This window comes from Sorghum bicolor, chromosome 6 (assembly GCF_000003195.3).
Source record: "Sorghum bicolor cultivar BTx623 chromosome 6, Sorghum_bicolor_NCBIv3, whole genome shotgun sequence".
Lineage (NCBI taxonomy): Eukaryota > Viridiplantae > Streptophyta > Magnoliopsida > Poales > Poaceae > Sorghum > Sorghum bicolor.
This window is the reverse complement of record NC_012875.2, coordinates 31341657-31354553: the sequence shown is the minus strand read 5'-3', so window position 1 is coordinate 31354553 and position 12897 is coordinate 31341657.

The window sequence follows — 12897 nt, the reverse complement described above, 5'->3', positions numbered from 1 at the left end:
TAGCTGGACTGTGGTAGTAGTGAGGAACGTGACAATTCCGAGTTACCTTTGCAGACCATATCTTGTTAGCAGGAAGGATAGGGTTTATAGGTGCGGGTTGAACATCCTTTGTGCTGTCTAGATTCCGTTAGCCTCCCCAATAGAACAATAGATTATCCTTACCAAGGTTAGAACAAGATTACGGTTGTAGTCTTCTCTATTTATCACTCACATCGAGAACATTCTTTGTTGCCTAAAGGGTTAGTAGTAATAGACCGGTTAGTCAGATGCACTCTTTCTCCTAGTGGTAAAAAAATAAATACGATACTCTGGATAACCTCCCGGGTGAAGTGCTCACCGATATCCGTGCGCTTGCGGATCAATTCCTTATTGCGTTCCCAAATATCAACAATGAGTGCCTTGTCCGCCATAGCTAATAGATCTGGATTGGAGAGCTTCTCTGGGGAAAGAGGTGGCTGGTTATGGGATACTATTGAGGAGGGTCTAGGTACGTATTTATATGGGTTTTTCAGAGTCGTGAAGAGAATGGATTCTAGGCTCTACAGGATCCGTACGAAAGAATATCCGATTGCGAGTGGATTATGCGTGAATATCCGTAGGAAGGGTGTAGAAGGACAGGGAACAAAAGTTGGGACGAGAGGCGGCAAGGGGGCGTTGGCCGGCCCCACTTAGGCGCCGACCAGCCCCACCCGGGGCCCGCTTTGGGTGCCCTTCTGCGTGGTGCCTTTAGACTCTTCCTATTTTTGTTAGACGTGTTTTCGAATAAATTTTTGTACCAGAATAAATAGAATTTAATCTGGTGGTAATTGGATAAATTCTATCTCATCCATTACTCCTCAATCAAATGGTTCTAACTAAAGTTTGAATCGGTGTCCATTTACCTTGAATAATGTATCTTCCCTTGATTGTAGAGTTACCGCTCCGTGTGGTGATGAATTCACAACGGTGAAGGGTCCTTCCCATTTGCTCCTCAATTTTCCAAGCCCAAATAATTTGAACCTAGAATTAAAAAGTAATACCTTGTCTCCTAGTGCAAATTCCTTCTTCTTGATCCTCTTGTCATGCCATCGCTTTGTTCGCTCTTTGTAGATCTTCGAATTGTGATACGCCTTTTCTCTCTATTCTTCTAGTTCTAATAATTGCATTTTTCTCTTCTCTCCAGCGGCTTCAAAATCCATATTCCATCTTTTGATAGCCCAATGAGCTTTATGTTCTAGTTCAACTGGCAAGTGACAGGTCTTACCCTATACCAATTGATATGGGGACATACCCAAAGGTATTTTATAAGTTGTCTGGTATGCCCATAGTGCATTTGGTAGCTGATCCCTCCATAGAGTTCCCATCTCATTTACTATTTTCTATAGAATGTTTTTGATTTGTTTATTTGATGTTTTTGCCTAGCCACTTGTCTCAGGATGATATGGAGTAGCTACATTATGTCGTATTCCATGAGTTTGTAGGTATGAGTGAAACTTTTTATCAGTGAAATGTGTTCCTCCATCACTATGACCATCCTAGGTGTTCCAAACCTCGAAAATATAACCTCTTCAAACATCCTCTTTGAGTGTCTTGAGTCAGCCTTCTTGCATGGCATAGCTTCTACCCACTTGGATACATAGTCAACTACCATCAAAATGTACTCATAATTCTGTGATTTCACAAATGGTCACTGTTGGGTATTCTTAACATCATTACCAAAAGTAGACTAAGTTCTCTAAATCTAGTAACGGTGCCAAAAATGCCAAACCTATCCCACATACCACTTAAGCCAAGTTGTCATCCCCAGCATGACATGAGAGACACGGTATTGAAATATGCAATTGCTCTTCTAAATAAATAATGAATGGGATCTGCAAGCGTACAGATCAATACCGATGTAGCATTTTAACCGGGAGGTATCGTTATTTATATTTTTACCACTGGGAAGGGATTAACAATCATCAATATTGATTACAGAATAGAATATGAGATTGAGTATCTATCATTGCATGTATAATTGAGAACATTTATCTAACTCTTCATACAGGTATAAGTGTCACATAAAAGATATATGAAGTAATAATAGTGACAAAGATAATTAGTCTGATCAACCACATATAAATATGATAAGCACCTCAATTAGATACTCTAGAAAGTCATTAGCATGGTATTAGAACGAACTATAAGAATATTCCCTAAGTTATTCTCAACTATATAGTCTAGCATTATCATAGTTAGTGCAAGCATACTTAGCAATCATTGCAAGACAAGACTACGCCCATGCATAGTGATATTAGCAAGGTAAATGAGAAACATAGCAATCACTCCCCTGTAATAATATTGCTCTGCCAGCCCAATACATGAGAGGGGGACTATATAAGAATCAATGAAGCTGTCACTATCACGAACTACCCCACGATCTGGCATATTGGGTACAATCGCAGATAAATACGGTATAAGCACCACGCCTACACAATATCTATCATTTACCCATGGATCCGATGGATAAACGCTATACGATCCTAAGCATATATATAGATCCAATCTAACTAAGCCAAGTACATAACTATGATAAACTAAGAACAATATAATCTTGAATATAAACAAGTAGAGCAAAGTCATAAGCAATATATTGAAGTAGAACAAAGTCATATTCATAATACTGAAGAACAAATATAATTAGAAAGCAATTAGAAGCACAATTAGAGAATTACCAAGAATCCTCTTGACAGATCCGGAAACCAATCGAAGATTGACTCCTTCTAGTTCTAATCCTATGTAGCTATGCTAATCTAGATGTCTAATTGATGTGGTGGCTCTAATCTTGATCAGAGGCTTCTTCTCCCTTGAGGAATAATGAATTAGGGTTGAGAGGCTCTCTCCTCCAGGGGCTAGGGGGTCTGGTTTTATAGTCCCTTCAAGTAAATATGGGCCGTTGGATCAAACCGACTTAGATTGAACGGTTATCCTTGATCCTGTAGGTCGGTGGAGATCTCCCACGAAGCAGAGTCCTGATTGGACTCTCAGAGGGGGCGGGCGCCCAGGGTAGGAGGGCGGGCGCCCTGCCTCTGGCCCCGTTTCGCCTCCGCTTCGGTCTCGTGGCTTCTGGAGTCTTCTAGATGTAAGATAATTGCGCGGCACGTTAATATCTCTATGTAATCCCGACGTGTGGGCCTTTCTTCCGTATTTTCTGATAACCCCCTGCAGAAATAGACAAACACCAAAACTCGTGGAATTCTGTCAGATAAAACCCTAAGTCTAGATGTTGATTTCATTTGGATCCTTTTCTTTATTTATTTGATAATTAAATTTGATACTTAAGGACCGTTAACAAACTCCCCCAAGCTTACCTCTTGCTCGTCCCTGAGCAAGGATAAACTCAGCAATGAATCAGAAGTTGTTGCAATATCATAAAAATTGACGGTACACATGCTTTTTAAATAAGATCTCATCTCTGAGCTAGAGTAAACTGTCAAGACTTTAAACTTACTTACTTTACCTTCACCATGGGACTTGTAACTGTCACTTCTGTCTTGAGTGGTTAAAAGATAGAACAGTCTAGTCAAATGCCATGTCTCTTATTCTTGATCAGCTATAGCTCTGGTGTTTTTGCAGATTTTCAAATAAAACTCAGAGATTCCTTGTATGATTCTCTCAGATCTCTCTTTTGTGGTATTTCTGGATCCTTACCAAGGCAGCGATGGTATATGCTTTCTCTCAAGATATGTGTGGTATTTGTGGTATACGGCATAGTGACATTGTCTTATCTCTCACCCTACTCTAATAAGGCTTTAATATCTGGAGCTCAAAGGTGGGAGATAAAATATACATACTTACAAGACATGTATTGCATAGTCAAACCATGGATCCAAAGAAACAAATCAATAAGCCAAATCAAGATGTGCATGTGTGGCGAATGAATGGTGTATGGTGATGATGGTGATAACAATGGTGGAAGTCTAATTCTACTTTGCTCTTTGAGGGGATACATACCTTCCTTGCTTTTTGAAACTTTGTGAGGAGAATGAGATGCTCTTCTTTTTCTTTTCTCTCAGGTGGGTATCTTGTACCCCTAATTCTACTATCGGACACTTGTCCATTTTTACCTCTCGTCTCACTTTTTCTTTTCTTTCGAGGTTTCGGGCACTTGCCCCTTTTTATTTCCTCGTATCTCTTTTTTTTTCTTTTTTAGAGCACTCATCTCTTGAGATAATATAGCAAGTCGTAGTAACAAGATAACTTGAGCATTTATTTCACAAGGGAAAACAGAAATATTTTTGGTTATTCTCTCCCGGATTAGGAGTAGAATATTTTTGGGTGATTCTGAAGATGGAAATGGGTGGATATATGTGGATGGTACTTCCGAAGTAGAAGTAGCATATATGAGTGAACGTGCAAGTGAAATCTTGATTTAACCCCATGACAAGCTCCTAAGGGTCTACACAGCTTGACCACACTCAATGCTCATAAGCAGTAAATAGTAAATGTGTGGCTCAAAGTCTAGCAAGCATGTATATATGGCTATGGTAGGAATTTAAACTCTCATCATACAGGAACTCATCATACAACATTTTAAAGATTTTCAAAGATAAAATTCTCCAGAATTCTAGCATCTCTAGGAATAGATAAACAGCAGCTCAACCTTCCCATATCATATCCGTTAACAACTTAGACTTCAGATCAAGTTTTCATCCCACAAGTTTAGGTCTAGAGCAAGCTTTAAATTATAATAGTTATATCTAAACTTGAGAGAGAACTTAAAATTAAGCAGAGCAACTATTCATCATATCTATGCTTAAGTTTTATTTAGATACAGATTAGCATAGCCACTTTATTTATTTATTAGACACACTAAGCAAAAGATATATATATAAGCATAAAATCTATATTTGATTTTTCCATAGTTATGTATATTTAAATTCTAATATAATATAAGTGTAAAGATAGATAGAAATACTTATCGGGATAAATGGGGGTGCTCTCCCCCAAGCTGAATTTTGATGTAATTTCTCTTGATGTAGCTAGCAGGTGGCAGAGGTGTATTTGAAAGTCAGCAGCATTCTGACAGCGATTAGAATGTCCTCCGTCTGCTAGTCTTCTTGATTCTTAAATTCTATGGAGCTGAAATAGGCAACAAAGCTTGTGGAACTGTTTAAGTGTTAGCATAAATATCTAGCCTTTATTATGTTGAGACTCCTTAATAATTATTACTCTCTGTTTTTATATTTTTGTTTTATAAAGCAGAAAAGAAATATTTATTTTATTTTTATGCCACCACAGTGAATGTACTTATGGGTTTTATGCCACTCGTATACTCACATGGGGCTTACTATTTTTCATATTTTTATTTTCTTTTTAGGATAGTACGAACATAATTAACTAAGTAAAATAATTGAAATATTTGAAATAATTAAAAGGGAAAGGATAACTACCAAGTTTACCTCTTGGCAAAGCGTTCGGTGTTTTTAAGTCCTCCGAACAGGACTCTACATTTTCTCAATTGTCCTGGGGTTCATTGGGTGGCGGAGTCGGTACTTCCGGCAGTGCCTCCTCTTCATGTATAATTATCTTCTCTCTCCACACCTGACTTAGTGCTACGGTCTCCTCAGGATAGTTCTGTTTAAAGTCTACGTCTTCTGACCTTACAACTTCTCCTTCATAGTATGTCCATCTGTCCTTGATGATTTGCCTCCTCTGGTTGTGGTTGCGTCGTTTCCTGACCTGCTTAGATTCTTCAACGATATAGTCAGGGTCAATAAAATAACGGCGTACCTTCTCTGAGGGGAAGTGCATATGGACTTCTCCGGTTCCAATGTAGATAATTGCTTTAACGGTGCTGAGGAACGGTCTTCCAAGGATGATGGGTGGATCGTACTCGTCTTCTCCCATGTCAATAACTTGAAAGTCTGTGTAGACAAAATGATCGTCTATTTTGACTGGGACATCAGTTACTGTTCCTTTAACTTCTCGAAATGTCTGATCTGCCATCTGGAGGTGAATGTATGTTGGTCTTAGTGGCATGGTTCCAAACAAGAGCCGATAGGTGACTGCGGCCATTATGTTGACGCCCGATCCGGTGTCGCAAATCGTCTTGTAGAAGCTATATCCATTTATGGAGAAGTAGATGCTTGGCATTCCTGGGTCGTCCTTCTTGGTCAAAAACGGTGACTTAAGTCGACGATCTTGACCCCTTGAACTACGGTGACCATCTTAGCTGACTCGGTCCACACTTGCTTGTTCCTGTTCCTCCTGTTGGTCCACTTCCTTGATTCACGTCTGGATTGATCTGGGATTTGTGTAGTCTTGTTCTTGAAGAAAAATGTCTCCTTCCTCCCTTTGATGTAGAAACTGATCTTGGCAGCACTAGCGTAGATGACAGCTCCCGCGGTGTTCAAGAATGGCCTCCCTAAGATGATGGGTGCCCTCTCATCATTTCCGGTCTCTACCACTACGAAGTGTGCTGGGGCATACAAGGTACCAACTCAGACACAAAGGTTCTTCACTATTCCTTTTGGAAAAGTTATCGTTTGATCTGCAAACTGTAAACACATGGTTGTCTCTAATAAAGGATATGTAAAGAATTTTTCATAGAGTACCCTGGGTATAATGTTGACACTAGAGCCAAAGTCGCAGAGTGCTTCTGGGACATCTGAAAGGTCCTAATATGGCTAGAGGGGGGGTGAATAGCCTATTTAAAAATTCTACAAACTCACTAGAGCAAGAGGTTAGTAAATAACAAAGCGAAGCTTTTTGCTCTAGCTCTAATGGGGTGATTGCAAGCCACCTATCCAACAATTCTAGTTGATATAATCACTAGCCACTCAAGAGCTATGTCACTACTTACACTAGAAAGCTACCTAAAGTTTCTATACAAATAAGTACGCTACTCTAGTTTGCGGGAATGTAAAAGAGTGGATGAGATAATTATACCACCGAGTAGGGGATGAACCAATCACCAATATAAACAATCAAGCACCGGGAGAATGTCAATCAAACACAATTGAAACACCGATTTTTCTCCCGAGGTTCACGTGCTTGCCGGCACGCTACGTCCCCGTTGTGTCGACCAACACTTGGTGGTTCGGTGGCTAAGAGGTGTAGCACGAACCTCGTCCTCACTAGGACACCACAAGAACCTACCCACAAGTGAGGTAACTCAATGACACGAGCAATCCACTAGAGTTACCTTTCGGCTCTCTGCCGGGGAAGGTACAAGACCCCTCACAATCACCGGGAGATGGCCACGAACAATCACCAACTCGTGCCAAAACTCCTCCGCTGCTCCAAGCCGTCTAGGTGGCGGCAACCACCAAGAGTAACAAGAAAACCGCAGCTAGAACGATCCCCAAGTGCCACTAGATGCAATCACACAAGCAAATGCACTTGGAATCGCTCCCAATCTCACAAAGATGTATAATCTATGAAGGAGATGAGTGGGAGGTGTTTGCTTAGGCTCACAAGGATGTCAAGTATGTTAGAATGCCAAGAGAGTAAGCCCCAAGCCGGCCAAACACGTATTTATAGACCCCTCAAACAAATAGAGCCGTTGGCTCTTTTCACTGGGCAAACTGCGGGGTCACCGGACGCTCTTAAAGGGGCACCGGACGCTCAACACCAGCGTCCGGTGCTCCAACGTCAGTCGCGTGTCAGAGTCTAACGGTAACCTGCAGAGCACCGGACGCTAAGCAGGTTGGCACCGGACGCGTCCGGTGCTCACCGGACTCATGCGCAGAGAGCTCCGCAAACTCGCAGGGTCACCGGACGCAAGCCACCGGACGCACCCTCAGCGTCCGATGCTCACCGGACTCACACCCAAAGAGCTCTGCAAAACGGACCTCACACCGGACACGGACCACCGGACGCACAGGCTAGCGTCCGGTGCCTGTCGTCCGGTGCCTTACCCTAGCTGGGTCAGGCAGCCTGCACACCGGACGCTCAGACGCAGCGTCCGGTGCCTCTGAGCCAGCGTCCGGTGAGTGTTCCTCAGCGAGAAACATTCCCACGACTTCTTCAATTTTCCCACCGGCGCAATAGAAAATATGCACGTGTGCCAACAGCACAAGTGTAAACCAACAAGTGTGCACGTGTGTTAGCATTTTCACAAACATTTTCTTTGAGGGACTTAAGTTAGCTCACTAGGTTCTAAATGCATGCACATGAACAAAAACACCTAGTGGCACTTGATAACCGCTTAGCCAAAGAATTCCCCTCTTTATAGTACGGCTATCTATCCTAAATGTGATCACACCCTCTATGGTGTCTTGATCACCAAAACCAAAACCCTAAGCAATACCTTTGCCTTGATCTCCATAGGGTTTTGTTTTTCTCTTTCTTCTTTTCCAAGTTGAGCACTTGATCGTCTTGTGGTCATCACCATCATCACTATGATCATCACTTGCTCCATCACTTGGCATGTACCAACCTTATTAAGTCTACACACACTTAGCATAGAGGTTAGTACTAGGGTTTCATCAATTATCCAAAACCAAACTAGGGCTTTCAACGTCACCATGCCGATGGAGATCGGGATGACGGGGCGTCCTGGATCGTCTCTCTTGACCGGCAGAAGGTCAGTAGTGTATTCAGTGACGGGGTTACTCCAATTACCTGCATCAAACATGTCTACAAGATTTGCAGATTCTAATCCTTCCGGTTGTGATGGTATACCGGGGTTAGTAGTAGGAACAGCAGCAGCTATTTGATTTAACTGAGTGTTGATGCAAAACTGATCTGCAAACACAAAGGGCTAATACCCGATTCAAACGTTAAGGCGTGCCAGCCGATTTGACCTTGCTATCGGCAAAGGTGATAACTCGAATACTTTAGTCCTGACAACAGCGATGCGCCCGGATGTCACGGCTAAGAGGTACTCACGCGGAACTTGAGAACACGCCGAGCTTAAGTCGACGAATTCCTAAGAACTCGTAACAAAAGGAAAAAAGTATGACGAAGTCGTCGAAAAGTAGATGCTGGAATATGAGTAAAAACGTGTGTTTGATTGATTGATTGATTTTTGATTACAAGGCCCTAGGGTCTATATTTATACCCTGCTCAAAGAGCTACAACCAGACACGATTAGAATTTGAATTCCAAATTACACGGAATCCGTATACAAAACGATGTAAATAATTAAGGAAATAACAAAACTATCCCTCGTGACAAACCGAAACTCCTCCACATAACGACCGGCAGCTTCTGGACTCCCTCTTTGCATCATCGGCAGACCCTTTGCCATAGTCATCGGCAGACTTTCTTATCTAGCCATCGGCACAATATTACTGCCTGTGGACTTAGTCACGTTCAACTTCTCCCTCATCGGCAACCATCCTCATCGGCAACCCACTTTGTAAACATCGTACTGCCACCTTATCCTGCCATCCTAGACACGTGCCCAAAAACGGTGTCAACACATGCCCCCCAGTTTCGGAGTATAAAACTATTAATGCTCTGAAATTCTCTGCAGTAATGATGCCTTTTCCCGCAATTAATGCTCCTAATCTGGTAACCGACAACCTCAATCTGAACAACTCTGATCCTATTCCTCCGCAGATTCCTCGAAATCCCCAACTTCCTAAACGGGCATTTTTCTCAGCCGTACATCGGCAACAATACCGTTACAAAGATCTGCCGATGTTCTGACCAGGATATTCGCACAAACGGTTACTTCCCCTCTATCCGCCCATCGGCAATATGACCGTTATAGAATATTGCCGATGGACCGACCAGGAGATCTCGTACAGTAAAATATCTTCAGATAATGACCGCTTCCCGTCAAATCACCTGCACAATCCCTGGATTACCGTGTGAACAGTTACCATATCCACCTGAGTACCCTCGGATTTCTCAGATGCGGCAAAGAGATAAGTCGGATTTGCCCTTGCCCATTTTGTCCTATAAATAGTTCCTTCTTGGGTACTCCTTCCCCATCACACCATTCTACTACCCAACTTTACTTTTCCAGCGGCGGCGCCACCAAAAACTCCCAAGGTCTCCGACAAGTACCCCTCTTCATCAACTCCGGCGCCTTCAAACGCTTCCTTCGCAGCAAGATGGCCCTCGGTTTCGTCGTCCCTGAGGTCAAATCTCCACCCCGTCTTCTGTATTTTTCTTCATATCCCTGTTCACTCGCAATTCATTTTACTGAATATCTTCCTTTTCTTTCCTCTTTGTATTTCTTTTTATGCCCAAAATCACTAGCAATTGTCCAACAAAATTGTCATCCCCACCGATCAACGACACCTTCAATGCCTCGGCCCTCTAGAGGACCCAGATCCAACTGACCTTATCAACGCAGAAACCAACAGGATCCCCTTCAGAGCCGAAAATTTTTCCTTAGATCTGTGGAAAGACACCTTCCGCTCTTGGCCCAGCCCAACTGTAGGGTGGAAAGACTGGTTCTTGAGGGTCAGCAACTCTAATGAAATTCAGTGGGGTGAAAGGAAGCTAGCCCAATGCATTAGATTGTCCATTGCCGATATGCATAGGAACGAGTCACTGCTGATAGCTGCATCCTACTTTTGTTCAGACACCCTCAATGCTTTTGCCTTTGGCCACGGCCCTGCTTCTCCTACTCTTGCCGATGTAGCCATGCTTACTGGTCTAGATATATCTTCTTCCGATAGCACCCACTTTTTTGATACTGCCCCTAGTGCCAAAGTGGAGACTCGCGCTATCGGCGGTTGGTCGGGGTACATTCAGAAGTACCGTGGGAAAGGATCTGTCTCCATAAAGGAACAAACCACCTTTCTGAACATGTGGCTGGACAAGTTTGTATTCTGTGGTCGATCGGCAGGACCGACTTCTGTCTACCTATCGGCAGCAGAAAGACTGGCTAACGGTGGCCGATTCCCTCTCGGCCGATACTTGCTTGGCGCTGCTTACCACCTTCTCCATCAAGTAGCCCAGAAACTTCTGCTCGGCCAATCCACTGGCAACTTGGGAGGCCCCTGGTGGTTTGTCAACATGTGGCTCAATCTGCAACTGCACAAGCGTCTCAACTTCAACCTGTTCACACAGCGTTTCCCAAGAGATATAGCTGAAAACCATGTATTGGGTGAAGAGGAATCAGCAACACGCGCCCCCTTGAACTTTGGCGAAGCTGTCATAGTTCTGCCTGGTTCAGGGGGTAATCCAGATCAGATCGGCCGATTCTTCCAGACTCTGTATGAGGGTTTGACCAGAGACGAACGACCATGGTTGGCCTATGATGACCCAGATAGCATGCTCCCTCTGACCTTCAATCCATTTGATGAAGCTCTCGACAGGGACAATGAGGCGATGATGGCAATTGTGACTCCCAGAATCATTCCAGTGAATTTCTTTGGTAGCACAAAAACCTCCCCTCAGACTTACGAATTTTACAATCCATCGGCATTAGCTCGCCAGTTAGCTTTCAGCCAGTTGCCGATTGCACTTCCTTATGCCGATGTGATAAAACCCAGAGAAACTATCAACAACCTTCTTGAGTGGACTCGAGTAGCCCAACTACCACCAAACGCCGATACAGATGTAGATCTGTCAGAATGGGTTCCGGCTGCTTTTATCACTCAGGCATACAAGTTATGGTGGGCAGAATGGAAAGAGCATCTATTCTGCAGATCGGCACTTTCATACCGCGGCATGATTGACTCCGAATACGAAGTTCCCGATGACACTGTAAGTAACTCAAACCAATGTTTCATTTTCTCAATATTACTTCCATCGGCAGCTTACCCTTGTATTCCTTTTGCAGGTTGACAATATCCCTCCATCGGTTAGCAGGAGTGGCAGGCCGATCGACTTGTTTCCATCAGGCCCGATTTCCTCAATCGGCCACAATGCTCCCACTCTAGCTTCCATCGTGCATCGGGGTGTACGCCTCAGGAAAGTCACCACCAGAAGAACCCAGACATCACCAACGGTAGCTGCTCCCACTCTGGTGCGGGCTTTCAAGGCAATTTGTCAAATCTTTTCCTTTATGCTGACTATCTTTATATCGGCTATATTTATGCTTATAAACTCTTGTTCATTATTGCAGCAAGCCGGCGTATCGGCGAAAGCCAGGCGTGAGAGTGCCGATGCCCCCCAGTCTAGCCAACCAAAGAGAAAGGGCACCACGGGTGCTAAGACTGGAACAAAGCGCCAGAAGGTAGCAACTCCCCCTCCTCCTCCGGTATCTCCAATTCCGGTGGAGTCTTCTCCATCTTCTCCAGAAGCCCAGCCACAGCAAGCACCATCTCCCCCACCTATGCAGGAAGCACCACAGATAGAAGAACCCCAGCAGGAAGGATCTCAAACAGAAGATACATCAGCTGACATGGGTGAACAAACAACTGGCCCGGTGGGTCCAGTTATACCATCGGCAGTTCTCCCGATTCAGACAACCGTTGTTCCTCCTCCAGGTAACATACTTTAACAATATCGCTACCGATGAACTTATTCTCATTTAGTCTCATAACTCCTTTTGTCTTCTTTCAGTTGATATCGTTCCATCAGCAATCTCAGCCGATCAACCTGTAGTTCCATCGGCATCTTTGGCCGATCAGCCTGCAGCTCCGTCAGCACTTCTCAGTCAAAGACAAGAGATCGCCTTGAAGCAAGTAAGTCACCGTTTACCGTTAGCACTATTTGCCGATTCTCTGAATATGAGCTAATTTTGCTTTCCCTCCCAGGAACAAGATTCTCCCGATAGCTTGTTCTCCTTCGCCATCGATCTCTCTGAAGAAGAAGGTGAAGAAGCAAGCTCTTCTCAGACAGTCGGCATCACATCGGCAGAGATCAGGGTCAGGCTGGAAGAATTGTCAGCTCTCCTTCACCAGGACACAGCGCAATTGGTTGATGATTCCGACCCTACCAAGACCCTATTCAGAACTCTCAGAGGCCAAATCCCAGCCGATGTTGAAGAAATCCTGTTCCAAGCCGCTCATCTGGAGAGTCGCC